We start from the raw sequence: 18449 nt of genomic DNA on the forward strand, positions 1-18449 counted from the left end.
AACAATTCATCAATTTTCTGGGGACACCCTCGAGGACCCCTGGTGGTCCCCGGACCCCACGTTGAGAACCGCTGATCTAAGCGACTGAGAGAAGTCAGAGGAGAATGGGCAGACTGGTTCAAGCTAACAGAAAGGCCACTACTAGATAGATGTACCTAATAAAGTGGTCGGTGAGTGTATATTTGTGTTCAGTATACATACTACATACACAGTATATACACATCATACAGGCTACATCCTATACTAGGTCATATACATATTATTTGTTAATATGCTTGTTAAAAAGTATACAGCCCACATCGACAGCGTCTCTCCAGCCACAGCTTTACCCAAAGTCCTCTTTTTCTGGTTTTTCTTTGTTTTTTTTTCAGTGCATATTAATGAAAGTCCTGATGTCCGTAACGTTTCAGGAGTCAGCAGGATCATCTCAGTTTCACCGTTAAGTCTGTGATACTCTGTTGTCGTCTAATTGTTTAGCGTGAGCAGAGCCAAAAAAAACCAAACGGTGAAATCTGTCGTTGAGTGTGTTGTGGAGTGTTTTTTAGAGTCAGGTAGGATTTCAAAAGTCCTCTCATGTGTCCCCAGCCTTAAGCCCTATTCGCACGGGACTAGTATTACCTGGGGACCTCATGTGATTTAGAAATTGTGTACTATTTTTGGAGAAATATTGATTGGAAAGTGTCTGGTCGCTAGCTATAGGCCTAACGTTACTATTAATAGGCTACCACATAATGACTGTTGAGCCTGTTGAAAGATAGAAAAATGTTCCTTATTCCGCATGCTGCCATGAATGTCATCCATCTCGTCATCTTTCGAGATTTCGCTGTTCTGATGGATTTGAGGTTGATGAGCCTCCTGCATTTGCACCCAAAATGCTGCCAAAACTTTCATTTATAATTTTCCAAAGCAGCCTCCATAATTCTCGACCGGGAAAAGAGGCAGAAAAAAGGCGCGGAGAAAACAAAGAACCTTGAAAAATACGACCCCAAATCACCGAGATGGCGATTTGCACGGGACTAATATTATCACATGATAATTATGACAGGTAATTTGCGGTGGAATTTTTACTTTACAAATTACGGACATGGCAGATTCGCACGGGATTAAGATCACAGACGACCTCCGCAATTATTACAAATTACTAGAGGTCCCCAGGTAATACTAGTCCCGTACGAATAGGGCTTTAGTCTCTCTCATCACAGAGTGTCCGTCCCTGTCTGCGTGCCTTTGAGCAAGACACCACCTCTCTCCACCTGGGAGAACGGAGCTTTTCCCCATTCCAGTTTCTGCACTGGAATGGGATTTGAACCGGAAACCTTCTATTGACACTTTCCCACAGGCTGCTGCTGCTGCTGTGATGTAGTGTGTTTTTAAAAATCCTAATTATACTGTGTGTAAAATGGCAGAAAATGAAGTGCTTGAAAAAATGATTAAATATATTCTTCCTGTCAATTTAAAAGGTGCTATGTGTAACATTTCAACATCAATAAATCATTTAAAGACATCAATATAATTACTGTAAACAAACCCAGGAAGCACCGGGGCTTATGGGACATGCAGTCTTAATTCTGAGAAACAGCGGCACTAACAAGACCACTGGTGTGAGATAGAGGCTGCCAATCATCTCCACCACGCTCTCATTTGTTTACCGTAATTATACCAAGGAATCATGTTCAATTTGACAATGATATATGATGTTTCAAAATGTTACATGTTGCACCTTTAACTGCCTTAGAAATGGTGTGTCGAGGATCTACTGCTGAGTCTTTATTGAAGTAGTGGAGGTTAATCATGGGCTCTACTCATCGGGTTTGTTTTCATTGCAGCCGCCTGGTTTCCAGGAACAAACCAACAAACCCATAACAGCGCTCGCTTGTGACTTTACACATTTCTCAGAAATGGACAGAACCCGCCCAAGTCTTCCATCGCATCCTCAATCCTCCCTCCTTTCCTGTCCTTCCTCCTTCTCCTCCCTCACCTCTCCTCCCTCCTCTGCATTTTACATTTTAGGCATTTAGTTGACGCTCCCGCCCAGGCCGACCGACAGTGAGTGCAACAGTAGCAGCCCAGATTAATTAGCTAAAGTGGAGTCCATCCATCCATCACGGTCCTGATGATCAATAGGTGTCATGGCGTCAGGCGCGGCCAAACCGCTGGTGTCAACCCTGCAGGCTCATACGTCATGATGTGTGTGTGTGTGTGTGTGTGTGTGTGTGTTTATATGTGTGTGTGTGTGCTTTATAAGTAATTGCAGATGAGACAGAGAGGCTGCCCGGCAACAGAGGCGACACTGTGACAAACCCAGAGCGATAAGGCTACCCAGTGTTTAGCTCTGCAGGATTTTTCCAAGTCAAACCTACAGCAGGGTGGAGTATCATATTATAGCTGCAATGAAGAAATGGGGCTTGGATGAGAGTTACATGATTCTTCTGTTCTCTAGTGTCAGATTTGACAGATTTAAACTGCCAAACGATTTGTTTTTAAAATCGCGATTAATCTCAAATTTCTGTAATTACTTGCGATTAATATAATATTTAATCACATGTTAAAATTACCTGAAAAAAGACATACTCTAGTTAAATTCTAGAAAAATTTATTCAAAAATGCTAAATCCTGCCTTCCTAAAATCCAGTGTACGTTCAGCCTGAACTGTGGACTACAAACAACTCACTTTATGCCACACAAACAGGTTCACCAAAAATAAATAATCTAAACCAATACAATAATTTTGCATTATAAGAGTGAACAAAACAGGTTGCCACCTTTCCTCTCCATCATATTTCTCTCATACTCGTCTGTTTACAAAACCACAGGTAGCTAGAAAGCACAAAAAAAGGCGCAAGGAATACCCCAAAAAAACATATGAACAAGTTATCCATTCTAAATGAATTGCATGTGTTAACACGTTAATGTTGACAGCCCTAATTTAAACCCATTTAAGGAATAAAGACTTTACGAGTGTGAATGTAAAACAGTTTGCTGCAGAACATTTGTATTTTAATGTAATTTAACACATAAATTAACTGACTCTCCTCAATCAGTGGCACAGAACACAGTTAGTTACAACTTCAGTTACTGCCATGCGTTGTCTATGGAGACTTTCTTTTTTGCATGTTTGTGTGTGTGTGTGTGTGTGTGTGTGTGTGTGGATGCATGTGTGTGTGCATGTGTGTGTTCACTAAGAGGAAAGTGAAGTGTTTCCAGTCATCTTCCCTGTGCTCGGCCCTGACACGGCCACTTGGCCAAACACACACACACACACGCACACACACACAGACACACACACATCAAACACAGAAACAGCAGACGGCCATTTTTCCCTCTTTAAAATCTGGTGCAAAGAGCCTCTCTCCTCTCAAGCTGTTTTGACAGCTGCGTGAGAGCGAGCAGATCACAATTTGTGGTAAATGTCCCGCCTCTCCTCCTCTGGTCCTGCCGTTTTATCTCAATATTCATCTCTGCCAGTCAGCAACGAAACTCCTTCTACCGTGAAATTACCCCCCGTTACAAAAAGAAGAAGTGAAGTGTAAGAGTCAGATCAGCTTACAGAAAAAGTTAAAGGGGGAAAAAAAATCACTGGCTCTGATTCCCCTCTTAGCAAAGTCACCTCAAAGACAAAAAACACTTTCTGTCTTGTTCCCTCTGCAGTGAACCAGAATCTGCATGACACTGTCCACCTATACCAAGGAAAATGTGAAATGTGAAAGAAATTAAAAGAAAACTCAGACACCCTGATTTCCCGCATTAAAGCTGATTTATTTGTCCTCCAGCAGAGCTTGAAATTTATTACCTTGTGGAAAGTGGAAACTGCAGCTGTACAGAAATAGAATAAAATTGGTCCAAGAAATAATGAGTGTTTGTACCCAGCGGCCCAGATACTAGCTCATATCCTGCTTGGGCTAATCTGTTTACATGCATCTTCCTCACTCAGGCACAAATGTCCCTGCATACTCGAATATACACAAGGCTCCCACACGCACTTGGACACCAGAGCACACAGGACAAGGTCTTATCTTAGGACTTAAAACTGGCACGTTTTGGGCTAAGACATGATATATAACTGATGTTGAAGAGATTCCTTTATTGGAAGCAGGCTTATATTAGAGACAGGCTTTATTTCTAATTCCCTCTGTTTGATAAGTATATTTGCTCATATTTTAGTACAAAGCCTCCTTGTTTTCTGACCTGCTTCTGTTGGGGTTCGTTAGGTATCCATTTTTTTGTTACTGCAATGCATTACCGTATAATAATACCGCATATACCATATAATTACGGTAATCGACGACGACACGCTCCAGAGACTTCCACCAGGCACCAGGAGTTTACCGGTATCCAGCTGCGACCAGCAGCTCTATAGCTCGCTCTGTCTGTTGGTCGGTTGGTTCACAAAAATTTCCCCACCCTTTGGAGGCCTATAGCCACACAGTGTGTGTACGTGGTCGCAGCTATTGCGAATTCACGCTTGTTTTCTTTGTTTTTTTCCCCGGCTTGTATTTGGGGCCGGCCTTTATTTGTTCGTGTCGACCACGGCCCCGGCCATTATCGGAGACCCGACTTTTAATTGACTACCGGCCACTATTAGAGGAAATACAGTATTTAGAATTGGTAAACATAGTATTCTCTTTGTTCCATCGGCATAACTTTCCTTACACTTGTTCAAACTGAAAGGTTTAATAAACATAAAGAAAGAGATTCACTTAACCACAATTCAGCAGCACGACTAGTTTTTTATATACTCAGAATCTGCTTTGTTGGAGTTTGTTTATGTGTTAGAAGTGTGATTTTCAGACTGTTCCTCCATACAATGGCAGTGAATGGAGAGAGAAAAAAAACACAATTCTCCAGTCTCCTCTACCGGAGCAACAGATCACAGAATCACTAATTTGGGGGGTTTTAGGAAGATACACAACCCAAGATACTACCAAAGTTCAACATCACTTTAAGACATAATCCTGGTGCAATCATTGTCAAACTGCTGCTGTATCGACACAAATCTCCATCACAGGGTTTTCCTCCGGATGTGAAGTGCTGATCCTGGGATGGAGAGCTGAGGCAGGCTGATTTTGGGTGGTAATGGTTTATATAAAACAAAATCAAGCATTTTGTCAAATTCACAAACTTTCAAGGATTTTCCAGGCCTGTGGGAACCCTGTAAACAGAATATTCAGAATATTACCACAAAATCCCACCTGTGCTGATGACATTTACCATTAGAATAAACTTTAATTATATAGCACTTATCTAAACGCAGACTTTGCAAAGTGCTTAACAAGGATACTGAGGCATGTTTACATGCCTCTGTATCCTGGATCATTTCTGCATATTCCAGTCATAATATTCAGCTTCCTCATAACTTGGAAAATGAAAGTGTCCAGGTAACTGTAAATGGGATTTATTATTTAGATGCACCAACTCATGAATAAAATACCGAAGCATCCCAAATGATAGTGGGATAGGAATTTGCATGTAAATGCTGTAAGTAAACAAACATCTATTTTTGCTCATGGTAATGGTTTGCGCCTTTCTTATGAGATCTGGTCTCCATATCAAAGGCCACTGAAATATTTAGAGTCCAGGAAGGAAGTTTGTGAGGAAGGATTCTCATATGGTGCTGATCTGCTTTCCTCACAGCGGTGCGGCTCATACAGTTTGGAAGAAATTGCATCAAATGTTCAAGCGTTTCACTTGTATGTTTATAGAAGGGAATGGTAATGCTCTTTTAAAGGGGGATGCCACTCAATTTTAAGAATTATTCCAATGGTCTAGGACAGTCGAGTCGATATTTGTGAACATGAACAACTCTGTCCCAAAGCCAAAAAAGGATAAAGGGGATAAGAGTCGATTTGCTATAGCAGAAACACTATATATCACTCATAACGCTATAGCAGAAATACTATCTATCACTCATAACACTACAGCAGCAATGCCATATATCACTCATAACACTATAGCAGAACCACTATATAACACTCATAACACTATAGAATAAAACTCATAGAAACTACTTCTATGGATTCACACTATTCACAAAATGTATGAATTTGTACATTGACTGGTTTTATCTTTGTGTGTTTTGCAATTACACATTTTTCTTTTTTGGCCCATTTCAACTGAATGAAAAGCCACATTGTACAGGCTCAATGCAAACAAACAAACACAAAAAACTGTAAACAAACTGCCATCTGAAAAGTTGCTGTGTTCAGACCCTTTGAGGAACAGACAGTACTAACTGCTCTGTGTGGTTTCTGTGTTGTTGTAGGCGGTTTTCTGTTTATTTGATCACAAAGGATCAGTGAATCAGTTTTAAATGTTGACTTGTTTTTGGTGCTTTCATGCCCCACATATCGCAGGCTGAATTCAAATCAGCTTCTTTGAGTTCATAACACTGAATATAGTCTCACTGTATGCATGTTGTCTTAGCTTTAACTGACTTTGAGCTTTCTAATACTTTTATTTTTTCTTTTCTTTCAAACAATGAACACGAGGCCGATCATTTACATCCAGTTTTACACATTCACTAGCTTCATCAGAGACATTTTTGATATTTTTAAATTTCAAGTTTCTTTATGTTGGTGTGTTTTGACAGATGAGTCTCTATCTTGGGTCAAGTATGCAACACTTATTGATAATGTTGACTATTTGAGACTTATTTACTTTGAAGAAAATATCTAATAAATGTGTTATTTTGCAGACTGATCATTTGACTACACCCTCATTTTGACTGTTTTACACTTATTTAGAAAGTGTATAGTACATTTATTTGGAATGTTGGCATTACTGTGAAAATACAACCAGTTAGTTAAAATCAGCTGGTATCGCGATGTGTCATGAAGGTGAAGAGTCACCTTACATGAATATTATTATATACACATTTTATTTTAACATTAAATATTGTTCACCAGACAACAACCACATTATAGTACAAGCTCAGGATTTTTTTCAGGAATGAAGAAAAAAAGGCTTATTCTGATTGATGCCTGTATGTATTTTGTAATTAAACACTGCGGTTGAAACTCAGTCAGCACATAAATAACTTTATGAGCCCATAATTCAAGTAAGAAAAACACCTGCTTTTCTGTTATGTTGTTTAAAGGACAGCAGTATTCAACACAGTAGTCTTTGTGATGAAATGGTTCTTCTGAAGAAGAGGATTGTCGGAGGGATGACATATCCTCTCCTGAAGTCCCTTGCCTTCACCCTTGATCCCCAGCCAATTCTTCCAGCCGGTGTTAAGTACTCCTAAACCTGCTAAACGCTGATGCAGGCCTCCACTTTATCAAAAGGGACGACAAGACAAAGGATCTAGTGATCAGTCAAACTGGTTAATCTCCTTTCACCTCAATAATGTATAGAATGATTTATCAAGTGGAGAAATCCTTTGTCTTAACCCCTGATCTTCAGCCAATAGATACGGCCAGTGCTGAAAGTCCAGTGAAACCTCCTTAATGTATACTTCATCACCTGGAGGAGACAAAGCATCTTGTCACTGATCAATTTATATACCACACTGTCCGACTGCACATAGTAATAGAGTAGTACTGAATGGCAGATTGGAGTTTTAGTTATACAAACCATCCTCGAACCCAGAACTGCTCAGGAGGCAGAAATAATCTCATTGGTTGAGTTAAATCACAGTGGGCGGGGCCAAAGAACTGCAGTTTTTGTGCATGCAATTTAGCTAACTGGCAAACTAAACTTGAAAGGCAAAGAAGGAACTCTGGTCAAACTATAAATAAAACATATAAATGTCAATGACATCGTTTTTCATTCATTCCTGACCATGGCATTCATGATGTTGAAGGTCAGCAGCTAGCTAACTAGCTTACCTAGATCGCTATAGGCTAGTATGGCTAGAACTTGGAAGGTCAGCTAGGCTAACTAGCTAACCTATATAACTTAGTTGCTTAAATTGGTGGTTTTGTTTGCCTTATGATGATCACCGACCAGAGTCCAGCATTTACCCAACTTTTGATTATGATGATCACCGACCAGAGTCCAGCATTTACCCAACTTTTGATTTATTTATTTATTTTTTATTTTATATTACTGTGTTCACTTGTTGAATGTTATGATTCGGATTCAGAACTGGTCAATCTACTTTTCTTGATAATTTACAAAGATTTACAAATTTACAAAAATGTATTACACCTCCACCTGTCTCCTCACACTTGAACGACTGGTCCAAAAAACATTATTTGAGCACATTAATTATATACATACTGCATGGAAAAATATTGGGACCGCCTGCTTTCCATGAAACAGACTGAGCAGGCGATCGTTTACTGATTTCACCTATTAAATACACTTCAGTTATGAAGGGGAGGATGTAGGTGAAGGAGAGACATTTTTTAAAGAAAAGTAGTCATTTATTACATTATTACAGACATATGGTTACATCACTCACTATACACAATCGGGCCTTTAAAGCATCTTGTCACTTTTCTTTCAATAAATGTACTCCACGGTGTTCAAAGCCGCCCTGAGTTGGTTAAATGCTGCTCCACTTAATCAGGCAGGGAAGACAAAGCACCCAGTCATCTATCAGACGGGTTAATCTGGCCCTGTCCCTTCAATAAATTATTCATCCTGGTTGTACATCTCTGTCCTAAGGCCTAAGGAAAAAGATCAGTGGAGTGAACGGACACCCTTGTTAATCCCTTTTTCTTGATTGTCACGCACAGAGACAGTCATACGGTTGTTTTCCCTGATTGTGGTTATGGGTGGACTAATGTATGGTTTGGATTGTTGGACCCTTGAATTCAGTTAAAACCCACAGTGTTATTTCAAAAATACATGGGCATCCCTGAAAATATCTGCATCCTTTTTCTTAAATTCCTGAGAAAGTTACGTCTTGCAGATGCATTGTTTTTGACAGCAATATCCAATATCTAACACCTTGTCTAACTTTAATTGGGACTCATCAGAAAGCAAGCCTTTTTTTTACAGCAATATGTAGATTCTGAAACTGAACAGTACTTCACTTAAAAAGGGCAACCAGCTAATTCATCTCTTCAGCTCTTAACAGCGTGATAAACAGCGTCACAAAAGATGAGAAATTTGAAGCGGTCAAGCCTGCGGTCGGTGTAATGGTTCCAGTGTGAGGAGCGAGGCCGGGTTTATAAATGGAAGATTGTCATTTATCTTGTTAGACTTTTTAGAAGCTCTTTAATCACGGCGTCCACCTGTGGTACTTTTAGATGGCTGAAGAGATTTGTCTTCAGGAGGAGAGCCTGTCGGGTGTGTGTTTAGATGACTGGAGGAATTTGTCTTGATGGGTAGAGCCTGTCGTGTGTGTGTGTGTGTGTGTATGTGTGTGTGTCGTGCATCTAAGTGAGACAGCTCTGTTTCTACGCACGACAGGAGAGTAATGTTGCTATTTTGCACTTGTGGGGATTTTATTGTGTCTACCATAGACTACAGGATAGATTTGTGTGTGTGTGTGTGTGTGTGTGTGTGTAAACCATTCCTCTAGTCACGCTGCGTGACAGACTACCAAAGGTTTCACTTTATACACTCGTGTCATTTTCAACACAACTGTATGTCTAGTTTGGGACAATATACTGTATATTTCTGCTGCTTTTCAAAACAAAATATATTAATAATCACACATATTAACACATTATTATAAACTGTTATTAACAAGTTGTGCTGAAAAGTAACCCAAGTGTATGTTGTGCCAAACTAGACTCACAGTATGGTTTTGCTGCAGCCTTTGAATGAGAGTAAAAGTATCTGCATGTGGTTTTCAATACTATTTTTTATACCGTGTCTTTGTGAAGATGACCTAAAAAGGTGGTAAAAATAAATAAATAACAGATGTGATGAGTGATATTCTTTGCCTAGAATGCAAGAAGCATACACTACCAGTCAAACGTTTGGACCCACCTGATTGAATGTACTTGATGTTTTTCATTCTCTTAAAGGCATTTTGATCTCAAGGCTTCTGCTTAAATGCTTTAAATTAATTTCTTAAACAAATATAAATAGTGAAGTTGATCCTATGTATGAATTTCTTTCCAAAGCCTTTTGCCTTTCCATCAAGGCAAAGGGCGGCTACTTTTAAGAATCTAAAATATAAGATAGTTTTGATTTGTTTAACACTTTTTTGGTCACTGCATAATTCCATTTCTGTTATTTCATAGTTTTGATGTGGCGTGTCCAAACCTTTGAATGATAGTGTACATGTATATTATTTTATCCACAACTGTCTGACTCGTGCTGTGTTATACGGCACTCACTGTAAACCCGTCAGGATAAGAGCGTCTGTTAAATGCCTGAAGTGTAAATGTCTTTTACAGCTTTTTGGCTCATCTTTTCCAGTGATGCACAAAACTCTGGAAAGCAATTATCACTGTCTATTGTGAAACTCCAGACCACAGAGCACTTTGTTTTCCAGTGATGTGTAGCTTCAAAGTGCAGCAGCTCCCCGACTGTGCTTTAATCTAGTTAGTCATGATGAGCCGCCTGCCCCGTCTCAACAAACTCTGCTCTAATCAAACCTATCCTGCTTTGCATTAGCTTTCAAAATAAAGATAACACAGAACATTACTGTAAATTATGTTTTTCTTAAGCTATGACTTCAGGACTCTAAATGACCTGGGGATGTGTTCCTGGTAGGCCTGCTTATGATTATAATAATAAATGATAACAATATACTTTATTTGTACAGCACTTTTCAAAAGCAAAGATACAAATTGCATCACGGTCAAGCAAGTGAAAAACAAATGCATTGAAAAAACAAATAAAATAGAAAAAAAAATAGCAGAAGTACAGGAGTATGAGGCTTTAATTAAAATGGATCCCAGAAAGAGACTCACTTTACTCAGTTTTGGTGCAGGGAGGAAAAGGTTAAGAACTCTGCATTAAGTAACAAAAGTAGAATATATAAAATATCATGATACATGCACAATATATCCAATACAATATACTGTGTGTTTTAATTTGGCCTCAGTGTGCCAGAGTGCGCTCACTGGAGGTTTGGGTGTTCAGACTATGAAGAGCAATGAAGAAAAACAAATCTAAGAAATAAAGTTAAAAAAAAAAAAAAAAGTAAAATGAGCATCACTTTGCAACACAAGCTGGTCTTAATCAGGTTGTCTGCTGGATTTGTTTTTCTTCATTGCTGTTCATACAATATGTCACTTTTTTTATTTTGACTTTTGATTTTTGCTTCCGTTCACTGTTGGATGTTTGAATCTTTTATGTTTGTCATGATGCTGCTTTCTTCAGTCTCATGAAGTGAGTTCAACACAGTCAGGGTGACTTTGCAATAGCTGGCTTTATAAAACCCAAACGATTACTGGCGTCATTAAGCTGCTTATCAGCTCACTCTGTTAAGGAGTTTCCAGTCAGTTACGAGTGCGTTCACGTAAAAGGGGCGGGGTTTGTTAAAAAAAACAAAACAAGACAAGACAATTGCGTGCAACATCCAGACAGATCCAGAGCAGCATATTTGTCTCAAGAAGAACAAATTATTATAATTAATTAATGTGAGCAATACAAAAATATGTTATCATAGTGATTTCACAAAAGGGAGGCACAAGGGAACCTGTTGTGCTTATTATGCTTATTATTATTATGCTTATTATCCCCAGGGCTCCTTGAAAAAGAGATTTCGATCTCAGTGGGACTCACCTGGTTAAATAAAGGATAAATAAAATAAAAATAATGAATAGGATTCTCAGCCTTTTTAAATGAACACAGTCACAGGCTGCATATGCAGAGTGGAGAACAGCTCACCCAAAAAATGATTTTCCCTTCTCAGGTTGTTTTCATTTGATTTTTTGATTTTTAAAAAAAATAATGAATAGGAGGTAGAGAAATGAGTGGAAAGAAACTATCTGCTGGATGAAATATTTACCTGAGCATCCAAGCTCCGGCGGCTGTGTCTGCTCTGCCGCACCGCTGCGCGTGTCTATGCATGTAATGTACAGATGAGTTATGAATCAATAGAAAAAAACATGAGCTGCCTATCAATACCTGCAGACTGAGGCTGTGAGCAGAGTTTGTATTCAGCTCCGCCTCATGTTCTCCGGGGCTGCGGTGATGGAATATGGCTGCAATCTGTTGAACCAGTCACCCTCGGGAATCCTGCCAATGAATTTCTGCGCACTTATTATGCACCAGTAAATTTCATTCATTATTGATAACTATAGTCGACTAATTTAACCCTCATCCTACCAACATATTTAACATACAAGGACTACCTATAAACTACTGTAAGAAACAACCATCACAGCAAAATGTTAACTTATTTCTTCTCAAAACATTATTAGTTATGTAATTAATGTCATCTGAAAACAAAAACAGATTATTATTATTTTAGGAAAGTTACAGTTAATTAAATGATGCATTGTATTTCTGACTTTGAACATCATCTTACCTTAGGAAGAGCAGTATTTAGGGTCACAGAGCACATGAGGAAATCTGTGTCTGCTGCATCTGTGTCTGTCTCCTTCAAAATGACTGACAGAGTGCCCCTACCCCCCCCCTGATAGTGTGTGAGACTTTAAATTAGGACCCATGGCAAACATGAACTCAATAAATAGTTCCATCTATTAAAACTGCATAGGCGGAATTGGGTGCTTTTGACTTTTTGAAACAATGATATGAAGTCATTAGGAACAAATTGATTGACAAAGTCATGAAAAATTGGAATGATAGAATAAAGCACCTGTGAGATATGACAAAAAGTATAGCTCTGGGGTCTGCAGGTACTCCAGAGGTAGGATGAGGGTTAAGCTACCTACTGTTTGATAGAAGCCTTCTCTTCTAGTCAGTGTGGGAAGATTTCCTGGAAACGCTACAAACTCAACAAGTGGTTCTGTGAGAGCGAACAGCGTGGTAAACTGGATGTTTGCTGAGGTTCTCCACATCGGCAAAAGCATACATATACAGTAGGTGCTGGTAGGAAAAAAAAAATACACCAATCTGTGGCATTATGGTGACACGGCTCTGACTAGTCACATCTGGATCTAGAAGCATACAGAGGGAGGTAGGCAGAGAATATATATCTCTGATCTAATAAATCCTCAGGGAAAGTGAAGGGGTTCTGCTCTCTCTAAACACCCTGAAACTGACCGCCTGCTTACTGTCTGATGCTCTAGGAGATTCTCAGCCTTTTTAAATGAACACAGTCACAGGCAGCGTATGCAGAGTGGAGAACAGCTCACCCAAAAAATGATTTTCCCTTCTCAGGTTGTTTCATTTGATTTTCACAAGAGGCTGAGAGGCTGAAAACTACTCAGTATTTCACAAGAACAAGAAAAAAAAAATTAGAGAGAAATCTTAAAAAATTAGACATAATAAAAAAAAAAGCGTTTTGTAGAAACATGTTTATTTTTCCTGTCGCCTAAATCATCTCGTGGCCACCCGAAATTATCTTTCGACTCCCTGGGGGGGTCCTGACCCCCAGGTTGAGAACCACTGCTCTAGTACTGGTGTTGCTGAGTTACAGAGGCTTTTTATACGTTTGGATCGGACAGCCGGAACATAAATCTTTCTGCTCTGTGACACAAACCCAGGTCTCCCTTCAATCACAATTGGACTAAATGTATTTTTGGATTTACCTAAAAAGTGGATGCATATTGTCACTTTGTGTTTTGTGGTTTAAAGATTGCACTTCTGCTATAAAATAGCAAACAATAGAATAGGAAATAGAGAAATCCTGCTCCAGTAATCTCCATACAAAAACAAAATGCCACTTTGCATATTGAGGGCTTGGAGCCAGAAGGGTGTAACTGTCATTTTGGGTGAAAATGAGATCCATATATCAAGTAAAAGCTCTTGAGGAGATCTATTTAGCCTGTCTCTGTATTTGTGTATTTATGTGATGACATTATTATAATCAAAACAGTTGATTTAAGGTTAAGTCCACTTTTTTTTCTTTTTTTTGGCTCTCTTTTCAAAAACCTACTTAAACTCTGCTATACAATATACTGCATTTAACCACATGATTTTGCATTAATTTAAAAAGCTGATGCAAACTCTCACTTCATTATTTTGCTGCCATTCCACCATTTCTGTCTTTATAGTCCAGCTGCTGTCTGTGAGCAGCGGGTCAAAGGAAAAAAAAACCAAAAAAAAACCGTCTGCTTTAATGAAAAAGAGCGGGAAGATCCTCTCTGGAATGTGACTTGCTGTTTATTTTTAGTCAAAATCATAGCCTGGCATTTCCTTTGTTGTCTGTGACGGTGCGCTGCAGTGCGGCTGCCATGTTCAGTTCAGTTCAGTTCAGTTCAGTTCAGTTCAGTTCAGTCACTTTATTATCCCAGATGGGAAACTTGACTTGCAGTCAGGGGCACAAGATAAAAAAAACAACACAAGTACAAGAAACTATAACAAGACGTACCAAAATGTTTCCTGTACATACAATATACAGAACACAGCATGTGAGCGTCATGGCACAAAGAAAGATTTGTTTCTGATTTGGTCAACTAGACATTTAGAACGTGATCAAATCAGCATGACAGCACACCTAGCCCTGCTCATCACTAAAAAATATTACTCCGCCATATATTATCATACAATATATCTAAATATAGCTCTGTTCAGCCGTGATGTCACCAGACGCTCTGGCATCCTCCATCAGCTGTGCCGGTGAGTCGGTGACACGGCGCTACTAGCTTAAAAATACATGTGAAGTTCGCAGACGTAGCAGCTAAATCTGTCCATGGAAAATTTTTTTTTTTCAGCAGATATCTTAGTTACAACAAGATTGAGCTAACAAGGCAGTTTTGTGTTTATATGTGTGGTATTTATTCAGTTTGGGAAATCCCGCGATCTCTAGAAAGCATTAGCTCAAGTTGGCTGGCTGACTCAACAGGGACTAGAAATCGTCTCTGTTGCTAGGTCGTTGCTAAGGGTCGGCCTACTTGCTGGAGTAGTAAACTGGGTTTCATTACATAGGAGTCTACTGACGTGACTGATTGTTTTCCAGTTATTAGTCAGACCCCATGTATTTCCAGGGAAACGGAGATAACGCTAGCAAAAGCTTTTTTATTTTGAGAGCGAATTGCCCCACAATATGAATACATTTTGATTATATCTTTTATTTTGTTGGCAACCGTTGTATAATCACAATATTACACTCGAGGGTGAGCTTTACTGTCATTATTAGCACGACAGTGATGCGGTAAAACTCACCCTCTCGTGTAATATTGCTTAAATCAAAAACTCCATCATATCAGTACAGTCAATTAAAACACAATTTAGAGTCATATACATATTCCACCAGACAGGCAACAGAAGGCCGGGTTTCACTTCCCAAGGCAAACACTCATAAACGCACAATAGTATATAGAGCAATGAAAAAATTGAATTCTTTACCACTATTACTGACTAAATTAACACAGAAATCAATGTTTAAAAAGCAAATAAGGAAACACCTAGGAACATCATATTTGTAGGATGCTATGCATATGCAGATTTGTAGTTTTTGTTAGTAACTGTTGAGAGAGTCATTAGTGTAAGTTTTACTCACACATATTAACGTTATTTTTTTTATGTTTATGTTTACCATTTCTGTTGACTGTAATGTTTTAATGTATGTTTTTTAAATGTGGACCCCAGGAAGACTAGCTGTGCTTTAGGGTAAAGCTAACGGGGATCCTAACAAATAAACAAATAAACAAATTGTCAACACACTGCAGTCTGACCCAGGGTCTGCCGGAGAGCAGGAGGCTGACAGTTTACACTCAGCAGTGGGAGTGATGAAGTAGATTTACTGTTGTCACTGTAATGGAGCAGCTTTTCTGTGTGCTTGTCCAGTTATGAGGATTTTTCTGATGCCAGCAATTTTACTTTTATGCAAGTATGTTTCGACTGTGTTTAATATTTCATGGTGATGATGGCGGGCTCACGCGCCTCTTGTTGTAAACATCAGAAAAAGTACATTCAGTTTTATGTGCTTCCGAGGCCCGAGGCTTTACTGCTTCTAACCGTAATATATGATCTTGGACTCATTTACTGGAACGGCAAAGGGAAGCTCAGCAGCAGGCTGGAGCGCCAAAACAAAATGATTCAGTGAAAACCCCGAGGTTGTATCTTTTGTTTAGTGTTTGATATTACTGTAAAAAATGTTGTAAATGTATAAAATCAGCAACATGCTTGAAGTCTTTCTATATTAGCTTGAACATCGGGGCCAATAAACACAATATAGCATGACCTCAAGCATGTTCCTGCTTCATAATATCATGTCCATAACTATACAGGAGCCCCATATTGTATTCAAGTTTTTGCCCATTTTGTTTATTATATATCATACTCTGATTTTAATATATATCATATATCATGCAAAGTACTGATCTCTAACAATGCTGGACAATCATAGGCCCCTTCATTATTATTTTTTTATATTTATAGTTGTAGTGGTGTCTTTAGCTTTTTTAGCTTTGACTTTTGCATTGAAATATATTTCCTTCTACCCTGCTCTGCACAAAGCAAATTTCCATTTGTGGACAGTAAAAGCTTGTATTCTATTCTATTCTATTCTATTCTATTCTATTATTTTCTATTCTATGTGCTTTATTGGCATGACAGTTTAAAAACAAACAATATTACCAAAGCATATAACGAGAAATTAATCAATTAACCAACATTTCAGAAAATGAATCCCATCCCTATTCTATTCAATTCTGTTCTATTCTATTCTATTCTATTCTATTCTATTCTATTCTATTCTATGTGCTTTATTGGCATGACAGTTTAAAAACAAACAATATTACCAAAGCATGTAACAAGAAATTAATCAATTAACCAACATTTCAGAAAATGAATCCCATCCCTATTCTATTCAATTCTATTCTATTCTATTCTATGCACTCACACTGTGCTTATGATGCTTCATGAGCTACACTTCAAGTAAAGTGTTACTTTATTTTTTCATGTTTTTCATATTCATGCCCTGCATCATATTTACATTCATGTTTATCTTCCGTATGTTTCTGATTTATTTCCTGCGTCCTAACAGTGTTTTTTTCTTCTCTCTCTGTTTGTTCCAGCTGAGGATGATGCTGAGTCAGTGCGGTGCGTGACATCATCATCATGGGACGGGGCGGAGGTTGGGGGGGGGGCTGGTGAGCGCTGACCGCAGGCGGCGTCAGGAGAGGCGGAGCCGTGTGCCGGTGGTTTCCAGCCGCCGGCTCCTGGCACCAGGCTGCAGTGCCAGGGAGGCTGCTGGGTAACGTGTTGCTCTAATGTGGAGAGGAAGGACAAATTCAGGAGGTTTAAAGGGCCAATGAGTAACGTTTTACTGTCCCACAGCACAAATGACAATAATACAGTGTATGTGCAGCTGCTGATCAGTTTCAATGCATCACTTTCCAGCCCATACTCTGTTATGGAACAAAAACTTAATCAAATTTACATGTAGGAAATTCATTTTTCCCAATATAACCAATAACTCGTCAATGCAGGGAAAGTCTAATGTGGCTGTTTTCCTTTGTCATGTCACCCAGATGAAGGATTTCTGCTGAAATCTGTTTATTATTTCTTTATTTTTATTTTTATATTTTAGGTTTTAGGTTTTTAGAGCATCCACCGGCCCCCAAGAGCAGCTGAATCGGTTCTTCCTCTCTGCCTTTTTTCTAGTTCATGCACCTTGGTTGTAAGGCGACAGTAGAGACAGTTTGGTTTTTCTTGCTCAAATGTGGAAAAAAAAAAATAAATAAAACAACATTAAGTGAATTAAGCTCCGGATCATGCCTGTTTCTCCAGCATTTAAGTGAATTCAGTGTTATACTGCGGTGAGAGAAAAGTCATGTGTCTGTAAAGACTTTGAGGAATGAAGGAAGGAATTTTACCACTGATGCCCATGGAGTTTTGGAATTATAAAACAGGGTTTCAACAGGTTTCACTGAGGGCCAAAGGGTCCTGAAATTCACTCAGCACATAAATGACTGTAAACCTTCAGTTGAAGTAAGACCAGGTTCTGGGGCCGGATTCACAAAACCCTCTTAAGAAAAAAAATCTTCTCAAGTGCTTAACTTTTCTTAACTTTAGTCTTAAGAAAAAAAAAGTGCTATTCTCAAAAACAGTTCTTATATATTTTCTTAACTTTCTTCTTATGTTGAAAAAACTTAGGAATAAATGGTAGTCTTGAAATGAAAGTTCTCAAATTTGTTCTTGATTTTTTTCTTAACTTTAAGACGGCCCTTCACCTGTCTTAAAACTCCTACAGTGAAAAGGTAAGCCTCTAATATCATATATTTAAACACATTTTAGACAAGTAGGTTATAGTTCAAAGTCTTCATAGGTTCCCCTACACCTAACATTAAGATGAACACTTATTGTAAAGCTTTATTTGGTGTAGGGCCAGGTAGGCCTCTGTCTCATGTCTGTTGAAAATAAGCTGCAAATTTTACAGTTACCAACAGCAACCAATGTTTAAATATTTGCTCTAGTTGCCCTAAATAGGTTTTTCCCCAATTGTTTTGTAGATGGAAGCACTT

The 18449-nt window shown here is 38.7% G+C and overlaps 1 long non-coding RNA gene across 1 annotated transcript in view; it reads left to right on the forward strand.

The window, feature by feature from the left end:
- Positions 1-17056, forward strand: part of LOC139638433 (uncharacterized) — an 84004-nt gene extending 66948 nt beyond the window's left edge. The window contains exon 3 of the long non-coding RNA XR_011694769.1: positions 17001-17056. This is a non-coding gene — a long non-coding RNA (uncharacterized lncRNA). The remainder of the gene's footprint in view (positions 1-17000) is intronic.
- Positions 17057-18449: the final 1393 nt, after the last annotated feature.

The sequence above is a fragment of the Centroberyx affinis genome, unplaced genomic scaffold (genome assembly GCF_046629955.1).
Source record: "Centroberyx affinis isolate AG114_WGS23_722 - 3 ecotype Tasmania unplaced genomic scaffold, CSIRO-AGI_Caff_v1 ptg006357l_1, whole genome shotgun sequence".
Classification (NCBI taxonomy): Eukaryota; Metazoa; Chordata; class Actinopteri; order Beryciformes; family Berycidae; genus Centroberyx; species Centroberyx affinis.